The sequence below is a fragment of the Canis lupus genome, chromosome 2 (genome assembly GCF_048164855.1).
Source record: "Canis lupus baileyi chromosome 2, mCanLup2.hap1, whole genome shotgun sequence".
In the NCBI taxonomy this organism is placed as follows: Eukaryota; Metazoa; Chordata; class Mammalia; order Carnivora; family Canidae; genus Canis; species Canis lupus.
In genome coordinates this window covers 21538203-21557315 of record NC_132839.1, presented here as the reverse complement: position 1 = coordinate 21557315, position 19113 = coordinate 21538203, and the positions used below count along the sequence as shown (strand labels likewise).

Here is a 19113-nt window from a genome sequence, read left to right as displayed (position 1 = left end):
GATACTCCTAGGTTATAACATAGATATTTATGTCTATCATAAAGATAAGATTCAAGCCAGTTCTGATTCATTCAGAAATATAAAACAAAAAAGACAGCACCTGCAGCCCAAGTATTGTAGAATAAATTGTACCTTGCCATTATTTTCTGGCCATACCTATTAAATACGTTGAATAAAGACTCTCACTGGCAACAGCTGCCAAGATGGTCAATTTTGTGGCTAGCCACTGCAGAAGTCAGTAGTGTGGGGGTATGATCTGTGGTGTGGGATACAATGGGCCAGGTAAGGGACATCCATTCAGTCTTTTACCTGTGTTCATGGAGCTTCTTCTCTCATTCTCTCTCTCTCTCTCTGAGCTTCTTATATAGTACAGACACTGCACTAGGCAGAAAGCATGTGAAGTAAATAACTGGTTTTTCTGGAGTTCATACTATTGAAGAGAAAGTGATATGTACTCTAATATGGGCTATCAAAGGAGGAAACAAAACAAAGTGGCTACATTTATAGGTTTTAGGGTCAGGCATATCTGTCTGAAAATTTACTATGCAAGTGATATTGGACAAGCCTCTGAATCGCATTCTCTTCATCAATAATAATAATTGCAGGACTTAAGCATTCAGTAGATCTTTATAAATATATCAGTGGAGTGATATATTAATTCTATCTATAGGATCACAAAAAGCTTCATCAAGAAATACATTTGAACTCCATCCCGCAGGATAAGTGCAATTCGCCAGATAAAAAGTGGGGGAACAGCATTCTAGGCAGAAAGGACAATATGGATTAAGTCATGAAGAAGCTTAGAACAAATCTCCCCAAATTCTGCCACTTTGGCACGTGAAATATTTTGAGCTGAAGGTAATCAAGACCAAGCGGGCAAAAGAGAAAATTTGCCCTCCCCTAACTTCCTAGAATTTAAATTGGGAGTCTTTTTCAGAATGAGAGTTTCTACCAGAGATAAATTTTATCTGAGTGACCCATCTGTATGGCAAGGCAAACATCTAATTACCAGTCACCAGCTCCTCTTACTGCCCTGTGAGCTGTCCTCCTCTCCTTTGAATGTATGTGGGCTTCCTGTATATACAAAATTAGATTTGATTTCCTCCTGTTAATCTGTCTCATGTCAATCTAATTCTCAGACCAGCCAAAGAACCTCTGAAAGGTAAAGAAAAATTCTCCCTTCCCAACAAGCCACAGGAGAATTAAAGTACATGGTCCATGCAGGGATTAAGAAGGGTTTAAATACAATCATAATAAAAGGCCTGGGAAAAGGAGGCTGAAATGATGATGAAAATGTAAAACAGGGCTGTGATGTGGCTGGCCACATAACCTCTTAGCAATGAGAAATCAGTAAATATTTTATTTTTATTTATTTATTTATTTATTTATTTATTTATTTATGATAGTCACACACACACACACACAGAGAGAGAGAGAGGCAGAGACATAGGCAGAGGGAGAAGCAGGCTCCATGCACCGGGAACCCGACGCGGGACTCGATCCGGGGTCTCCAGGATCGCGCCCTGGGCCAAAGGCAGGCTCCAAACAGCTGCGCCACAGGGATCCCAGGGATCCCAGTAAATGTTTTAATACAAAGAGCAGAATCAGATACATATTTTAGAAAGATAGGTGTGGTGCTTTGCAGAGATTAGAGGAGGAAAAGTCAGTAGTGTAGGGCATCTAGGATAGAAAATATCTGATGAAAATCAAATAGATAGGGTCACCTGGGTTCTTCGGTTAGTTGAGTGGCTGCTTCTTGGTTTCAGCTCAGATCTTGATCTCCAGTCGTGAGATCCAGCTCCACACTCAGCGAAGAGTCTCCTTAAGATTCTCTCCTTCTGCCCTTCTCCCTACTTGCATGCGCACGCTCTCTCTCTCTCTCTAAAAATAAATAAATAAAATCTTTAAAAAAAAGAAAAAAGAAAGTCAAATGAGTATACCAGGAAACCCTTGGGAATTGTTATGTGGGAGATAGGGAGATGGGCAACAATGTACATGACTTTCTCTCTCCTTCTACACACGTACACACCCAGAAACATGTATATTTATATGTTGGTCATATAACCTCTGTGCCTCATTCTCCCCTTTCATTAAAGGAGGATATAATAAAATGTCATAAGGATCGTATAGGTTGATATGTAAAAAATGTCTGGCACATAGTAAGGATTATATAAACATGGTTATCGCACTTTTTCCTATCACATCAATTCTTTCCCTTTTTCCCTGGTTTAATCACTGCCCCTTTCCCACTGTCAACCACTTTCTTTTTTGTTAAGATTTTCTTTATTTGAGAGAGAGAGAACACAAGCAGGGGGGAGAAAGAGGTAAACTCTACACGGAGCAGGGTGCCCAATGTGGGACTCAATCCCAGGACTCTGGGATCACGCCCCCAGCTGCAGGCAGATGCTTAACTGACTTAGCCACCCAGGTGCCCCTGTCAACCATTTTTATGTCACCAAAGATCCAGCTGCAAATTCTCAGGCCTAAAATGTTCAAGGAGTTCCACAACTTCGATTCAATTCAATATATTTTAAGCGACTCCTTCTATCTTGGAACAATTTCCAGACATGGTAAAGGAGAGTCCATGTAGAAAAGGAATCATTCTCTCTTCTCTGCACTAAGGAAGCTCACATTCCATTAGGGGAAATATGCGATGTCCATAAGGTAGTAAAACGTGGGACACAATAAAGCAAAGACAATGAGAGAAGTTAGAACCAAATGCACAATGGAAAGGCACTTGACTGGGTATCAGAAAACCCATGTTGGAAGTTAATGATTCTACACTTAGTGGCCAAATTGCCTGGGCAAATTGCTGAACTCTGACTGGGTAGAGAGTGTACCGGTTAATCACTGGGGTCTGGAACCAGGCCGGTGGATTCTCAGGGGACTCCACTACCTACTCATTCTGTAGCTTGGGACAAGTTACTTTCTCTCTCTGTACCTCTGCAGTTCAGTCAATAGAAGGAAAAGGAGAATAAGAGTATGTGCTTCCTACAGCTGCTATCTAGACCACATGAATTGAAACATGGAAAGTTCTTAGAACACTGCCTGGCACAAAGAAAAAGCTCTACAAAAAAGCGAGCTGTTTTCAATATTTCTGAACCTCCATACCATTTACCATAAAATAAGAAGAACAAACTTATCCTTTTCACAGTCCTCATAGAAGGTTATCCTGAGATAATTTACATGAAATGAGATAATCTATGTGAAAGTGTTTTGTCAATAGTTGGGTATATAATATACAAAAGCATAATATTATTTATAACATGAAATGCATATGTAATACATCAGATAATAAATTATATCTTCTCAGAGTGTCCTTGGGCCATCTTGTAGATAGGAATGCTATTTGAAGCCCTTCCTAAATGTATCAGAACTAGAATGAAGCCTTTAGATCTATCTTGCTAAAATTCTAATCAGTGAAAATTGGGGACAATGTGGAAAATAACAAAAAGTGTTGTCAGATGTTTTTAAATAATCATCTGAGTGGGTTGTTCTAACCAATGAACCTGTAGGCACTAATGACCATATTTTTGAAATGATATTAGAATAAATATAAGAAATTCAATCTTTTAAAAATATTATCCACTTGGGATGCCTGTTGACATTTTGCAAAGCAAATCATAAATGTACTTAAACCGATGATTAAAACATCAAAATTAAAATCAGCCTATCTTTTCTCTGAGTACCTTTTGCAAATGGCACAGGGAACCTTACACAAGCTCCAGGCACCTCTATATTTAATTCCTAGGAGCAAAGGTATTCATCACTGCATTAAGCATCCTGGTCAGGTACTGCTGAGTCAACCCCGTTCTGGGACTTTCCTTGATTGTGAATGCATCATACAAGCCTTGAGATGTCATTATTCCTACATTATGATAAGGCACTCACTTATGCCTCAAAGGGGAGCAGATTTGCCACCCCAAAATATGTCTCTGTGGCATAAGGATTATTTTGAGCTAAAGGCAATCAAAACCCAGCAGATTCAGGAAAAGCTCTTTACCTCCTCCTCAGCTGCCTAAATTTACATTGGAAAGGAGCTATTATCAGAGATACCTTTTTACCCAAGAAAGTTATCTGCATAACAGGCTAACCTTTGTTTTCCAAACAACTTCTCTGCCTTCCAGTAAATGGCCTTCTGTCCCTCTGTGTCGAACATCTCTATCCCTTTCCCTTGCTCAGGATGTTATGTAAGCCTCAATTACCTGGCTGCCTTTGGGTCTCATATTTTTACGGGGCTCCTGTAGGCATGGATTCTGTTTTTCTCCTGTTCATCTGTCTTAGATCAATTCAATTATTAGACCAGCCAAACCACCCGGAAGAGAAGAGGAGCTCATAAAGTGCTTCTTGCTGGGGGAATCTTAAAACAAAAAATAGCAACATGTTTGCTCCTTTGCCCTTTTGTAAGCAAGAAAATTGTGTACACATAAGATAGGGTTGTTCTCAAGGTCTCACAAGCCTTAACAAAGCTCAAATGTGGCCGCTCTAGCTCTTGATGTGTCACCTCTATAACCTCTCCTTACATGTATCCAAAGTAAATTACAAGTGGCTATTTTACCAACTGGTCCTTTAGTTGACTAGTTAAATGAAACTTTTGTCTCTAGAGTCATTTACCAAAGGGTGGTGCTAATTATTAGAACTAAGACTAAGGATGACCTGCAAAGTGTCAGTGTAGCCCCTGGATACAATTTAAATTGAAATTCCGGTCTGTTAGGATGCTTGGGTGGCTCAGCCATTGAGCTGCAGCCTTCGGCTCAGGGCGTGATCCTGGAGTCCCGGGACCCAGTCCCACATCAGGGTCCCTGCAGGGAGCCTCCTTCTCCCTCTGCCTGTGTCTGCCTCTCTCTGTGTGTCTCTCATGAATAAATAAATTAAATAAAATCTTTAAAAAAAAAAAAAAGAAAGAAATTCCGGGCTGTTTTAGCAACGGAACAAGGATGAGAAACAGTACCTTTGATCACAACACCATAATCACTCTTTACAGCTGGGAGTGTCCTCTTCTCTACTCAAACCCACATCCAGAGAGTAGTCAAATTACAATGTTTGGTTCTCTCATTTCCACCTTGAACCTTAAAACAGGGCCAGTTGCCTTTGACCAAAACAGCTTTCAAATAACCATTACAGGGCTACAGGTTTTAAAAGTAAATAAATCCAATAAGGCTCCAAGTAGTAGATAACTCACAAGCATCTGATATTTGGCTTTGGAACTCTGAGGCATATATGTTAAGAAATGTTTATAACCCCACAGGTGTACTCTATTTCTGAATCAGCACCTACTCTATAGAGCCCAGGTGTCAGTCTCTCAGGGTCCCAGTGAGAAACAACCAGAAGACCAAACAAGAAGAAACCAAACCGTTGAGGACTGACACTATAGACCAGGATCTGGAACTACACAGAATCCTTATAAGTGTTTGGAACCCCTGGAATAGTGATATAAATCACCATCTTGAATCAGATACATGGAAACTTCAGCCTGCCACTGAAGCTCAAGCTGGATCTCAAAAGGCCAAGGTCCATCTTTCAATAGGATTTAAGGAAATATTTAGAAACAAGCCATAGTTGCACACTTGGAAATACACAGATGCTCAGAGTTAGAACTGTTAGGTCATCAGCCATACATGCAAATTCACACAAACTGACCATCAGAGTCTCTAGTTAGTACGTCCTACTGCACTCACAACTAAATTAGTTATAGGGCAATTCCAAATGACTGTGAACATGTATGTTTTTCTATACATCTGGCTGAGTAGGCCATACCTAGCTCACAACGCACGGTCCTTAAATCAGATTACAGATTTCACCTCTGGAGGAAATAAGTGAAGACATTTAACAATATAATACAATGACCAGTCATAAAAGACCCACATTATACATGACAACACCCTAGACAACAATGAGTCCACTCTCTGGAATCAAGTAACTGCACACCAGGGGTGCCTGGCTGACTTAGTGGAGCATGCAACTCTCGATCTCAGGGTCGTGGGTTCAAGCCCCACGTTGGGCACAGAGCTTACTTAGAAAAGAAAAAAAGACTGTACACCAGAAACAACTCAAATGGCCTTCAACTGGTAAAAAAGAGAAACTATCTGTGGTATGTCCATGCCATGAAATACTGCTCAGCAGTCAAAAGGGACAAATTATATGGGAACTAACTACATCTAACAACCCAGCACAGATGAAGACAAATTCATTATTCTAAGTGAAGGAAATTAGACGCAAAGAAAAAGCTACATACTGTATGATTCAATTTATATGACATTCTGAAAAAAGGCAAAACTATAGGGATGGAGTGGTTTTCAGCATTTAAAGTTATAGGGGAGGTGACTACAAATGGTAAAGGTTGATTATAAAGGCTAGCACTAAATAAATAAATAAATAAATAAATAAATAAATAAATAAATAAATAAATAAATAAATAAGGCTAGCACAAAGGCATTTGGGGAGCGAGTAATGGAACTCTTGTTTCCTGCTTGTGGGGATGGTTATGTGACTCCTTGCACTAGTAAAACTCATAGAATGCTATACCCCCCAAAAGTGAATTTTACAGTATGGATATTAAAAATTAAATAAAAAGTGCAAAAGCTTCAGTATTTCTTTCTCATGTTTTGAATATTCCCATTTAGCTCTTGCTTGTCACTTCAAGCGGTTAGCTTCAATGTCTCCACTTCAACACAGTCTTCCCATACTTCTCCATGTTCTCTTATCTTTCTAATTCTCTCTTCCTCCCCTCACCCCACCTTTCTTCTTTAAGGAAATAAACCTTATTCATATAGCTCAAGCCCATATGGTGCAAGGATCCTTCTCTCCCAGGGATATCCTCTGTCCTGAAGGTGGCAGGACATGTCTGTATACTTCTATTTTGTATACATAATTACGTAACAACTTTTATATTTGGAAAGGGTTTAAAAATCTTTTTACAATAATCATTGCTAATATTAACATCAATATCCCACGCTTGTTTTTTGTTTGTTTTGGGGCTTTTGTTTTTTGTTTTTTTTTGTTTTTGTTTTTTGCAATTTGCTTTTTTCATCCAGCATGCTTTGAAGACAAACTATTCATTTTTAACTGCTGCGGAGTATTTCACTGCAGGAATATGCCAATATACGAATTCACCGTATTCCGGACAGAGATTTAAGACGTTTCCATGCTCCATGTTACACATTTATCTGTCCTTCCTGTCACCTCTTTCTGCAAGACAATGGGCAACTCTAGGGCCAAAACCATCCCCAAATCCCTGTTCCTCTCCCTAATTTCCATCACACCTGAGAATCCAGGCGCATACACGGGTGCTTCGCAGCGAAGGGGGATGCTGCGTGCCTGGCATGCGATGCGCACTCCGTGGTCACGTGCTGAATGAGTAAATGATGACGAAATATTTCAAATCTTGCACCCTCTACTCACTTCTCCATGGCATAAAATTTGAGGGGCAACGGACTCAATTCCCACCACAAAGTCCTTTAGACAGTCCTACGTCCAAGTGGGCATCTATGAAACAAGACCACTTGACCATTTCCCCCCTCTCTCACTAGAGGATCTCAAAGCACTATGGAAAGCGCGATTTTCTCCAGCGACACCTGTCCCCTGCGTGCGCCTCAAGGTCAGCTCTGAGCAGTGTCCAAAGCTCGCCTACCCTTTCCCGGTGGCTCTGAAAGGCCGGAAACCAGGGTCTGGATGGAAGTACAATAGCAACCTACTACTCCCAGGTCTTTTTTTCTTCCGGGATTTGGTTTTCCTTTCATGGGTGCGCGTTTGTGCCCCAGGTGGGCTCACCTGCGCGGCTTAAGCCCCCGGCACTGCGCGGGCGGGCGCTGCGGCAGGTCTGTAGCCGCCCCGCCCCCCACTCTCTCCAGCACTAGGGAGCTCTAACGCCGTGCGAGCTCATCTCCAATCCTTTGCAGTTTTGGAAGCTGTGTAGCCCGAGGTCCAGGACAAATCCACGCTGTAGCTCTGGGCTCTCGAAACCGTCTACCAGCGTCCTGCCTTTGGACGTGACCAAGCACACTGTGTGTTTCAGAGCAACGGACCCGGTGTTTGGGAGGAGAGAGACGTTTCACAACCGTCCTGCGTGCAGAGCCTCCCTTGCACACCCGCAGAGGCACGCTCGCCGCCTTTCGCCCCGGCTCCGCAAGCCTCCAACTTGACCTTCGAGGGGATTTCAAGGAGAGTACCTTCCTCCCTCTGCCTGTCGCGTTCCAGGAGCGCGCGCAGGCCTCCTTCGGGGAAGCAGCTGCCCGGGACCGCAGCTCGGAGCAGCGCCCGGCCGGGCGCGCGGACGCGGCGGGGGCGCGGGGGGCGCGGGGGCGCGGGGGGCGCGGGGCGGGGCGGGGCGGGGGCAGCTCGTCTGCATATGCATGAGGCAGGCGCCCGGCACGGCCCCCTCGGCCGGCAGCTGCTCGGGCGGGAGCGCGGGAGGGCGGGGAGGACGCGGACCCGCCGCGGGTCCCCGGGACGGAAGCGGCGATTTGCATGGCGCCCGCTGATTGGGTGGCGGCCGGAGGCCGGGTCTGAGACGCGGCTGCTGATTGGCTTAACGGAGGAAATGACAGGATTCCTGTGGCTGAAGCCGGCCCGGGAGGCGCAACCCGAAGCCTGGCCGCGAGGGGGCGCGATGGCCCATCTTTGTTCCCGTTAGAGGCGCCTGCGCTCCCCTCCCCCGCTCCGGCCCTGCCCCCACCCCCGCACCCAGACACACGCAGAAAGTGCGGAGAGACCCTGTGATCCAGTCAACTGGCTCTGCCCCGTCTATTAAGAAAGATGAACACTCCTTTCTCTTCCATCTCCTTCATGGGAGACCACTTTTCATTTCAGATGATCACATCAATAAATATTCTTCCGGGAATAAAAAAGGCACTTTGCCAAAAGATAAGAGAATATATGTGAAACGTGCGGATTACGGAGAGAGACAATGCGCGTAGGCAGGGGGACAGGCGCACGTACGTGGATGGGCGCAGGGTCACCCCGAGAACCCCAGGGCGGTGGGGGCGGGGCCCGGCCACGCGGGACACCCGGGGGGAGCGCGCATCGCTCGCAAGGTGCCCGCGGGCCCTACACGCTCGGCCACACGCTGGGGCACACGCCCACTGCCCGCACACCACCACCACCACCCCGCACGCATGCACACCCCCCACCCCCGGAAAAGCCATCGCAGTAAATGCACACGCAGGGGAAAGACTGCCGAGAAGAGATGGGAGAAGAATTTAAAAGGCTCATCCCCTCCCCCTCCAAAAAATACTCAAGCAGGATGATTCTATTTGCATAACACTAATACACGCAGGACGGCGACAGGAGCAAAAAAAAAAAAGGCTCCATTTGAGGCACACACCAGATAATGCGTGTATACACACACACGGACACGCACACGCACGCGCGACTGGGGGCGGGACACACCCGCAGCCTGTGTCCTCCGCCCACGGGCACAGGCAGAGGACAGATGCCATCAGCTGCCATCAGTACAGTTTTCCAGAAAACACTATCGTGAGAAAAACGTAAAGAACCCCCCCCTTCCAGCTAAGCCACAGAAGAACCGCTAGTGAACCCAGGTTCTCTAAACACACACACACACACACACACACACACACACACACGTGCACGCGCGCGCGCACACGCCTGCCAGACAGTTAGGTTCAAAGAAATAATGGATGCACAATAGATAACTGAGAGCTAGAGTATGTCATCAGCTTAAACAATACTTTGAAATTACTTCAGCCTGGAGATGGCTTTCTGGAATGCTCCTGGAAAAAAAAAATCATACCTAATAAAAAAAATAAACATTTTCATTTATTCGGCTTTTCTTTTTTCTTTTCCTTCGTATTTTTTTTTTTTTTTAAGACAGGAAGGAGGGCGAATTCCCCTTCCCCAAAGGAGGGTAGTAGCCCTGTTGTTGTTTGGGGAGCTCCAGAGCTTTCCAGTTGACTTCCCTGGGAGGAAGGTGCTGGGAGAGGTCTCCCCGCAGCCTCCCAGCCAGACGGCACCACAAAAGGCATTATTACACATTCCAAATAACAAGGGCTGTCTATATATTTACAAATCTGTTCAAATATTTAACCTCTTAACTTGCTAAATATCCCCCTCTTCTCCCTTCCTTTCTCCCCTGCGCTCTCCCCTCTCCCCCTCTCTGCCCTGTCTCCTCCTTTTCCCTTCTCCTCCTGGAAGGGGCGGGGGCGAGAAGCGCCCTTCTGGCCTCCAGAACCGGGCCAGGGGCCCTGGGCTTTCCCTGACCCTATTGGAACCCCAATTTCGTTTCAGCCAATTGCTTCCTTGGCAGCCAAAAAAATCGGTTTGGGACCCCCAGGGCTACCTTTTTGAAAGGAGAAGCTTTGATGTTGTCTCTTAGTTTTCAAACTGCCGCCCCGAAAGGCACCTCCTGGGTAGGAGGGATTTTCCTGACCCTTTGGAGGGGCCCGTGCCCCCCACACCGTGATGTTTTCCCCTGCGTTGCACCTTCAGGACTAGGAGAGGGGCAGCTGCACAAGTGAGGCAGCCGGGGAGTGTCCGCAGCATTGGGGGGGACCCAGCCAAGGCCGGAGGTGAGGCGCACGCCTCCTGCAGCAACCAGTTTGGCCACCGTTGAATATTTCTCAGTGCCCAAACCTTTCTTCCTCGGGCTACCCCAGTGACCCTGAGGGCCCGCGGAAACCGTGCAGCTGGCTAGCAGTGGGCCTTTGATGCAGCAGAAGTGCCACGTTCGTCCAAAAGTGACGTGCACTCCCTTTGACGCCTAACGGGACAAGACAGGCGGTGGGTGGGTGCTGCGGGGACCAGCAGGTGAGCCTCCGCGGGGCCCGGCGCCGCCCACCCGTACTCCCCGGCGGGGCCCCCGCCTGCAGCTCACCTCCAAGGACCCACAAGCTCCCAGACCCTGGGCCGGCCGGGCCTCACCCGGGACTGGGCTGCGACACAACCCAAGGTGCCCTGAAGGCGCTTCCCGCGCCATCCTGGGCTCTTCCTTTTTCGGGAAGAATTGCAAGGCGACTCCGAACAGGACCCTTCCCCTTGTCACGTCTCCTGGCCTTAAATAAGAACTTTAGGGGCGCCTGGGTGGCGCAGCAGTTTGGCGCCTGCCTTCGGCCCAGGGCGTGATCCTGGAGACCCGGGATCGAGTCCCATGTAGGCTCCCTGCGTGGAGCCTGCTTCTCTCTCTCTCTCTCTTTCATGACTAAATGAATAAAATCCTTTTAAAAAAATGAGAACTTTAGTCCCCTATGCGTCTGTCTGGGGGTCGTGCCAACAGTGAGGCCGCAGGGTGGCACAATGATGCGCAGCGTGTCTGCGTGTCTCATTTGTTCAGTTGACCATAATCATCTCAACTTCCACCCCCTTCAGATGTCTGCTCTTCTCGGGGGCGATCTACCCACCGCCCCCCACCCCCAGAGCACTTTAGAGAAGCCCAGCCCTCACCTCCCACCGCGGCCTCGACGCACCCCACTTGGGGCTCCACCTGTCAGCGTCGGGCGGCTCGTCGCCTCCGGGGGCCCGGCGGGCCCGACCCTCCCGGGGCGGCCTTGCTGCAGCTGTCGGGGCTGGCGCGGCGCGCGGGGGGCTCCCAGGGCCACCCAGGCCCGGGGCAGGCCGCGCACGGGGCGCAGCAGCTGGTTTACGTCGCCAAAGGGGCTTCCTAAAAACTTTTACATGCATCAGAGAAGGGAAGGAAGGAAGACTGAGTTAAAAAAAAAAAAAGAAAGAAAGAAAGAAAGAAAGAAGAAAGAAAAAAAGAAAAGAAAACTAAAGAAAAGGGGAAGAAGAAAAAAAAAAAAGTATGTTTACTCTCCGCGCCCCGCCAGCCCCGGAGGGCAGCGCTGGCCCTGGAGGGTGGCGCGGCGCGCTGGGCAAAACGCCGTCTATTTATTTGCATGACCGTGCGGTGGTCAGGACCTTTCTCTTCTATTGCACAAAACCCCTCAGGAAAACTGCGGGGCAGTTTAAGAGTTTTCTAGCTCTTCCAGATCGGAAAAGATACTCATCCGGAGACATTATCTAAATTTGCGAAAGAATGAAGGCTGCTTGTCATGCGTCCTTCGTCTCCAGTAATATGTGCCACCCAATTAGAAGCAATTTAAGCAATCAAGGCCGTTATGAGAGAAGGGGGGTGTTAAAAATAGGTTTTCTATAGCCTCAGAACTCTAAATCGGAAGAAAATCTAAAATTACATATGTATCATTTCTTTATATAAAATAAATATATGATCCAAGAGTCTCCTTTTCTTTTTTTTTTTTTTTTCAAGAGTCTCCTTTTCGCTCTTCTTCTTCTTTTTTTTTTTTTTCTCTTTTCCCCTCCATGGTCCCTCCCCCATCGCCTGCTTTCCTTTTGGGAATTTATAACAGAAGTGAGATGTAAAGCTCCGGCAAAGCAAAGACGTGAGAGGGTCCCTAAAAAGTCTTTGAGACCAACGCGAGGACCCGGGTGGGGCTTGGCCCAGCTCTTCCCGGGCTTCTCGGCTCGAGCGTGCAGCCCGCGCCCCTGGCGGGGGTCGCAGCTTGGTTCTATCCGTGGAGCGCGGGAAAATCTCAAAAGTGACGCCCAGGTGTGGAAGGACCCGGCTCCTGGAGTCGAGCTGTTGACCTCTCCGGCTCCCGGGAAGGGGGAGCGGTCAAGGAGGGCGGACTAAGGCGGGAGGCTGTGGTCAGTGCGGGGAAGCTGGGTGGGGGGGGGGGGGGCTGCCAACACAGACGTTCACCTTGGAGCTTAGGGGCGCAGCAAAAGGGCGGAGAGAGTGTGCTTGGGGGGGCAGAGGTCAACCACAGCAGGTGCGTGCTTCCAAACAGAACGGGGGGAAAGTAGAAACCAAAAAAAAAAAAAAAAAAAACTAAAGCAAAACAAAGAAATAGACCCCAAGCAATGTCCTCTGGCAGAAGCTAGAATGCAAAAATTGGAGGGTGTCACTTCTCCCCCATTTCTTGCATCCCCGCTGGGCAAGCGCCAGCGGAGGGGGGGGGGCTGGACTAGGCTGCCGAGCATCTTCTCCCCGCACCCCACCCCCCACCCACTAACGGAGCTTGCCCTTGCAGCACTGCAATTTGAGAAACAATTTTATCCTCTCCAGCTCCCCTCAGAGAGCCAAAGAGAGCCGGCCCGGAAATGGACACAAGTAAAGTTGGCAGAACTTTCAGGAAGCGAAAGGCCAGTGCCTCTGCTTCCTACAGACGCCGGGTCCAGAGCCTTTGATCCCTTTGGCCAGGAAGGCCACGGTTCTCTGGAAGGTGAGTTGGGCTCAAAGCCAGCTTGAACCCTGAAACCCCTGGCCGGCCGGGGAGAGCGGGGAGGGGTCTGCCCCGAAACAGCTCTGGGCTCAGAGTGGCAGGGGCACACCAGGCCGCAGGAAGCCGCCTCTGCCTCCCCGGACAAACAGCAGCTGGCTCCGGGGGGCTGACAGCCTCCAGAGTGGGAATTAATCACCTGGCAGTAACCCCCTTCAGAACCCAGTCTTCTGGAAGGAGCTTAAGGTCAAAACAATATCCCTTCTCTAAAGCCTCCAAGGCTGGAGGATGAGTACAGAAGTGGGGACAGTGCTTTCAGACCTCCGGTTGTTCACAGACAATAGCTGTTCCAGAGGAGGCAGCAATGCCTCAACAGGACAAGCTGAGGGTCAACGTCTGGGTGTCTCAGAATGTGAGCCCCAATCCAACTTATGCAAGGAAGGCAGATGCCAGGGCCTCTCTCCATCCTCCCACTGATTCTTCGCAGAAGGTTCTTACACACAGCCCGGATAAGATTGCAAGGTTAAAATCCTTCCTAATAGCACTTAATTTATTGCCTATTTGTTCTGCTTGTTTATATCTGATTCATAAACTGAAACCACTTGAGTTTTTAACAAATTGATCGATTTCACAATTCCAAAAGTATTTATTTTCAAATAATCTTCCCTGGAAAATAGTGTTGAAATTTCTTGAATTTAAAGCTTCATGAAAGCTTTCGTGAAAACTTCATGAAAATTAATTGCCTCCAAAATTCTTTGAAGAAAAAATACTGTATTTTTACACACCTGAGTTAGAAATAGGTGACATTTTAAAAATGGATAAATAATAAAAATATTTATCCTAATGAGGTTTTGATTTAATAAATATAGATGCAAGCATTTCTGAATTTAATTCCTCCTTTTGCTACATAATGCCCTAATATATTGGGGTAGAAATCAGAATAGGTATTATTCACAAAAAACAGTGCCTTCTTAAAAGTTAAATTTGTCCTTTAAATCTACTCTTTTCATATAGGAGTTTGAAAGTTTAGCACACACATGTATACCCACAGAACATCATATAGCCTTTTTCTCCGTCACAAGCTAGTGGGTGAACATGAAGTCTTTTCTCCTTATTGGGTCTCAGCTTTGTTCATTTTGGAGACTGAATAATCTACAGTTCAAAAATTATACTTAAAAAAATTATAGTTTTTAAAAATATTTTACTTCAATGTGCTGTGCAGTTACATAAAGACAATAAACATTTTCCTGGCTATTTTATACAATCAGTTTGTATTTTAACTGTCTGTATAATACTCTGTTTTAACTGTCTGGTAGGACTGAGTAACCTGATCCATTGCCCCATAACAGTCTAAGGGAATACAGGAGGGATTATAAAGAAATGTGTACCTTGATGCATATACCCACTTTTCTGTAAATGAGGTCCTCCTATCTCACTAGATTCCCAAAGAGACTCCTGATTCAGGAAAGTTTAAGAACCACTGTCCTATACTGGAAGCATTTGTAGGCAAAAACACAATAAATCCAGCAATCATTTCATTTGCATTCCTTTGCATGGATGAGAGGATTAATTCTTAAAGTAATTTAAGGGAACTGAATGCTTTGTGACCCTCTACTGTAGCACTCCATCTAGTTGGAGAAAATGAAGATCTCAGGAATGGTGTTATCGGTAAGATTTTTATAGACCCTAAAAAAGAGCTTAAATTTTTCCCTCCACCTATTACTGAAGGTTGTGAATTAATACCTTTGACGATTTTATAACTTTCTCTGGAAGCCAGCTAGCTTATTTCAGTGATTATAAGAATCAAGAACTATGTGGAGGAGTACCTAGCTGGCTCAGTTGGAGGAGCATGAGATTCTTGATCTCAGGGTCGTGAGTTTGAGCCTCACATTGGGTGTGGAGATAACTAAAAATAAATAAATAAACTTCAAGAAAAAGAAATATGTGGAGAATATGCTCTCTGACATGGTCCCTGAAGTTGTCTTTTTCTCCAGTAATAATCTTTTCTCAGTTCTCTTCCTCCTCTCCCCGCAGTCCCTGTTCTATTCCCAATACCCAGTCCCCCACCTCGGCCCATTCTTCTAGGCTGACCTGAGCTTATTTAGTCTGAACAACATTTTCAGGAATCAGCAGCAGCAGATTACAATGAACAATTTTTTTTTTCAATTTGGCCCAAGTCTATGAAATTAATTTCCATTTTGACAATCACGAGACTTCCCTTGGAAATATCAGTGACTGCACAAGCCATAGACAGATCAAGTGTAGGTGCTCAATCATCTGAATGGGGTTGGGTTATGTTTTCAATTGGAACAAGGTATTAAGTGATTAAACTGTGCCAGCAGACATAACACTTTTATCAAGCCCTTTTCTATCCAAGCAGGCACAAGGATAGTCAATCCCTGGTTCTGAAAGTCTCTAAGGAAAACTTGGAATGCTTTAAGAAACCATGTTTGCAATTAAAGCACTGGCATTTTTCTTTCCATCACAGAATAAAGGCTGAATACCATTTTAGAAACTTTACCTTTCTTTTTATTTCAATAAGCTGCTTAAGATCCTCTTGCATTCATTGACAGGATTTTTGGCCCCATTCTGCTGCACTAGTCCACAACCATTTAATTATTAAATGTTAACAGATTACAAGTGACTTAACAGAGACACATTCAGAATTCCAGATACCATTATCTTAATTCCTACCACAGTTAGCATTCATACAATACAGAAGATCAAATACCAATTTGGGCACCATATTTTGCCTGCCTTTTTGTAGATAGAGTTAGAACACTGGTATGTCTTTAGCATACCTGGCACATCTGTGGGAGAAGGAGTTAATTAATAAATGAATGAATGGATATGTAGAGTGCTCAGTGTCTATTTGACTATTTGAATCATGGGAAAAGTGGCAGCTTTTTAGTAATTCCTAGGATACTTCCTATAAGTGCTCTTAAATGAAAAATACAAAATGAACACAAGAAAAAATACTAAACACATATCATAAATCTGAAAGAAAATTAAGCAGTCCATTATCATAAACTTATTTTTTAAAAGTCTTCCAACTGATGAAAATGGGAGAAGTAAAAATGAAATTTCCTTGGGAAGGCCAAGAGATTATTGGGTCAGGCATTGTTCTTAGCGTTTTACGTGGATTATCCCATTCAGTATCCCAGGAAAACCAACTGAGACATGGAATATTATGACCAGCTTACAGGTGAAGAGATCAAGGCAAGAGACGTTGACTCACTGCTCAGCATCATATGATACAGTTGACCCAAGTTTCAAATGGAGGCTGTCAAGTTCTAGACAGAGTTCTTAGCCATTTGGGTGATACTTCAAACAAAACAGTGTTAAATTGGTGGTCACATAATTTGTTGAGAGAAGATAAGAATGTGGGAATTAAAATAATATTCAGAAAATAGCAGGTTCTTCAAAGAATCCAAAGATTATATTCATATTTCTAATGATGAATAAATAAATAGGCAGTATAATGTGAACTGTAGAGTCAGTTGAGTTGGGTTCATATCTCTAAATCCTCACTTTTTGGCTGTGAGACCTTGGGCCAGTTACCTAACCTCTCCGAGCCTCAATTCTTCAACTGTAAATTAGTAATAAAAATACTAACCTTATGGAATTGTGATTAAATATAATGGAAACAAAGTACTTTCTATAAAGTAAGTATATAGTAAATATCAGTTATTGTGGGTGACATCGATTATAAGATTGAATTATAGCCTAATCGCAGCATTGACTCTATTTTGAAAATTGAAATGTCGATTTTCAGTTGTTAGGCTCCTCTAGCTACTTCCACAACATCCCCACTGTTTTTCCCAATATGTTATCTACAGAGAATGTTTCTGTCACACTTAATATAAAACCAAAGTTATGTTCTTTATATTTCAGAGATAAACTCACAGTCTCCCTGCCCCCATCAGAAATACTGTCTTGGAAGTGTTAAAAAGATCTAATTTGGAGAAGGCCTAGAATATGAGGAAGATGTGTGCAAGGGCATGAGGAAACTTAAAATGAAGGGACAGACTTTTTAATCTGGTCACTCATTTCCCTAAAAGAAGAGCTTTTCCTGCTCATAATATATATTTTTAAATTATATGTCAATTATATCTATTTAATTATATACTCTTAAAAAAGATTTTATTTATTTGAAAGAGACAGAGATAGCAACAGAGAGCACAACTGGGGAGGAGAGGGAGAAGCAGGCATCCTAGTGAGCAGGGAGCCTGACATAGGGCTCAATCCCAGGACCCTGAGATCATGACATGAGCCTAAGGCAGATGCTTAGCTGACTGAGTCACCCTGGTGCCCCTATACACTTATTTTTAAAAATTTTTTATTGAGGTAAAAGATACATATGTTGTAAAAAAATAACAGGTTGACTTATGAGGAAGAGGACAGTGTCCTGCCCTTTCTTCACTTTCATTATAGTCCCTCATAATCATTTTAAATGTTTTCAATTGTTTCTGATTTTTTCTTTTTTTTAAAGATTTTATTTATTTGTGAGAGGTACAGAGAGAGAGGCAGAGGGAGAGAAGGGTCCCTGGGGGGAGCCTGATGCAGAACTCAATCCCAGGACCCCAGGATCACAACCTGAGACAAAGGCAGACACTCAACCACTGAGGCACCCCCAGGTGCCCCTGATTTCCTTTTTTTTCTGGTGATTACTATCATATTGCTAAATATTATGTTTATACATTTTTGTTGTTGTTGTTGTTAATTTGGGACATTGTCGTAAACTTCCTGCCATGGGAAATGCAGATATGGGTTACCTGTACCACTTCCCATACATTTTCCCAATTATAGTTTCCTCACCACTTTCTACTTTACACTGTTTATCTTTTCAACTTTTTTTTTTTAAGATTTTATTTCTTTATTTGACAAAGAGAGGGAGAGAACACAAGCAGGGGAAGTGGCAGTTGGACGCAGAGGGAAAAGCAGTCTCTCTGCTGAGCAAGGAGCCTGATGCAGGACTGGATCCCAGGTCTCTGGGGTCATGACAGTAGCTGAGAGCAGCTTAACAGACTGGACCACCCAGGTGCCCCCTTTTTAATTTTAAATAATACATTTTACATGTATTTCTTGATGCAACAATCTCAGGTAATATCCTTTGATGTCACACTTTAGCTCTCTTCCCATCTCTCACCACCCAAATAGTATTTTTTGTATTTTATTATCTTAGCTAATTTGATGACATTACATTCTGCTTTTTAAATTCATAAAATTAAGTTTATATATGCTTTTATAAGTTAAATATAAAGTTGAAAATCAATAAATTTTACAACTGTGACAGTGTAATTATTATTATTATTGCCCAACTGTAGTATACTCTTGTACGCTTTTTGTTTTTCCTGGAGTTTCCTATTGCCTTTTTTTCTTAGATATTCTTTGTTGCCTCCATAAGTTTTGATAGGATCAAACCTCTGAAATCTATCTCAAACCTCCCTGTAAGAGGTTTCTTTTCTTTTCCTCCAATCTTGACATATTTCTCTCTAAGCTGTCTCTACAACTGTTAGGCTGAGACATCCCTTCATTACTTTCTTGGGTCATAGCCAATATTTTCTACATTGGATCTCTCTCTCTCTCTTTTTTTTTTTTTTTTTTTTACGATTTATTTATTTGAGAGAGAAAGAGAATGAGAGAAAGTGCAAGCCTACACAAGGTGTGGGGGGAGACAGAATGTTAAGCAGACACCCCACTGAGTAAGGATCACAATGCAGGGCTCCATCTCACAACCCTGAGATCATGACCTGAGCCAAAATCAAGAGCTGGATGCTTGACTGACTGAGCCACTCAGGTGCCCCTCATGTCTTTTTTTGGGGGGGAGGGTAAAGAATTCTAGGTTTAAAATATTTTCCTTCAGAAAATTTAAGATACTTATCCATTCTCTTTTGCTATGGCTCATGTGAAGATCAAC

At 44.4% G+C, this 19113-nt stretch overlaps 2 long non-coding RNA genes across 4 annotated transcripts in view; one reads left to right on the top strand and one right to left on the bottom strand.

Annotated features, from left to right (window-relative positions):
- Positions 1-8272, bottom strand: part of LOC140613991 (uncharacterized) — a 293774-nt gene extending 285502 nt beyond the window's left edge. The window contains exons 1-2 of one of the 2 annotated variants that reach the window (XR_012014906.1): positions 7263-8272; positions 1725-1881 (exon numbers count right to left, since the gene is read on the bottom strand). This is a non-coding gene — a long non-coding RNA (uncharacterized lncRNA). The remainder of the gene's footprint in view (positions 1-1724; positions 1882-7262) is intronic. The other variant, XR_012014907.1, reaches the window with a different exon arrangement.
- A 4782-nt stretch (positions 8273-13054) lies between these two features.
- The window catches only part of LOC140613975 (uncharacterized), a 60733-nt gene continuing 54674 nt past the window's right edge, over positions 13055-19113 (top strand). For both annotated transcript variants that reach the window (XR_012014888.1, XR_012014889.1), the window contains exon 1: positions 13055-13196. This is a non-coding gene — a long non-coding RNA (uncharacterized lncRNA). The remainder of the gene's footprint in view (positions 13197-19113) is intronic.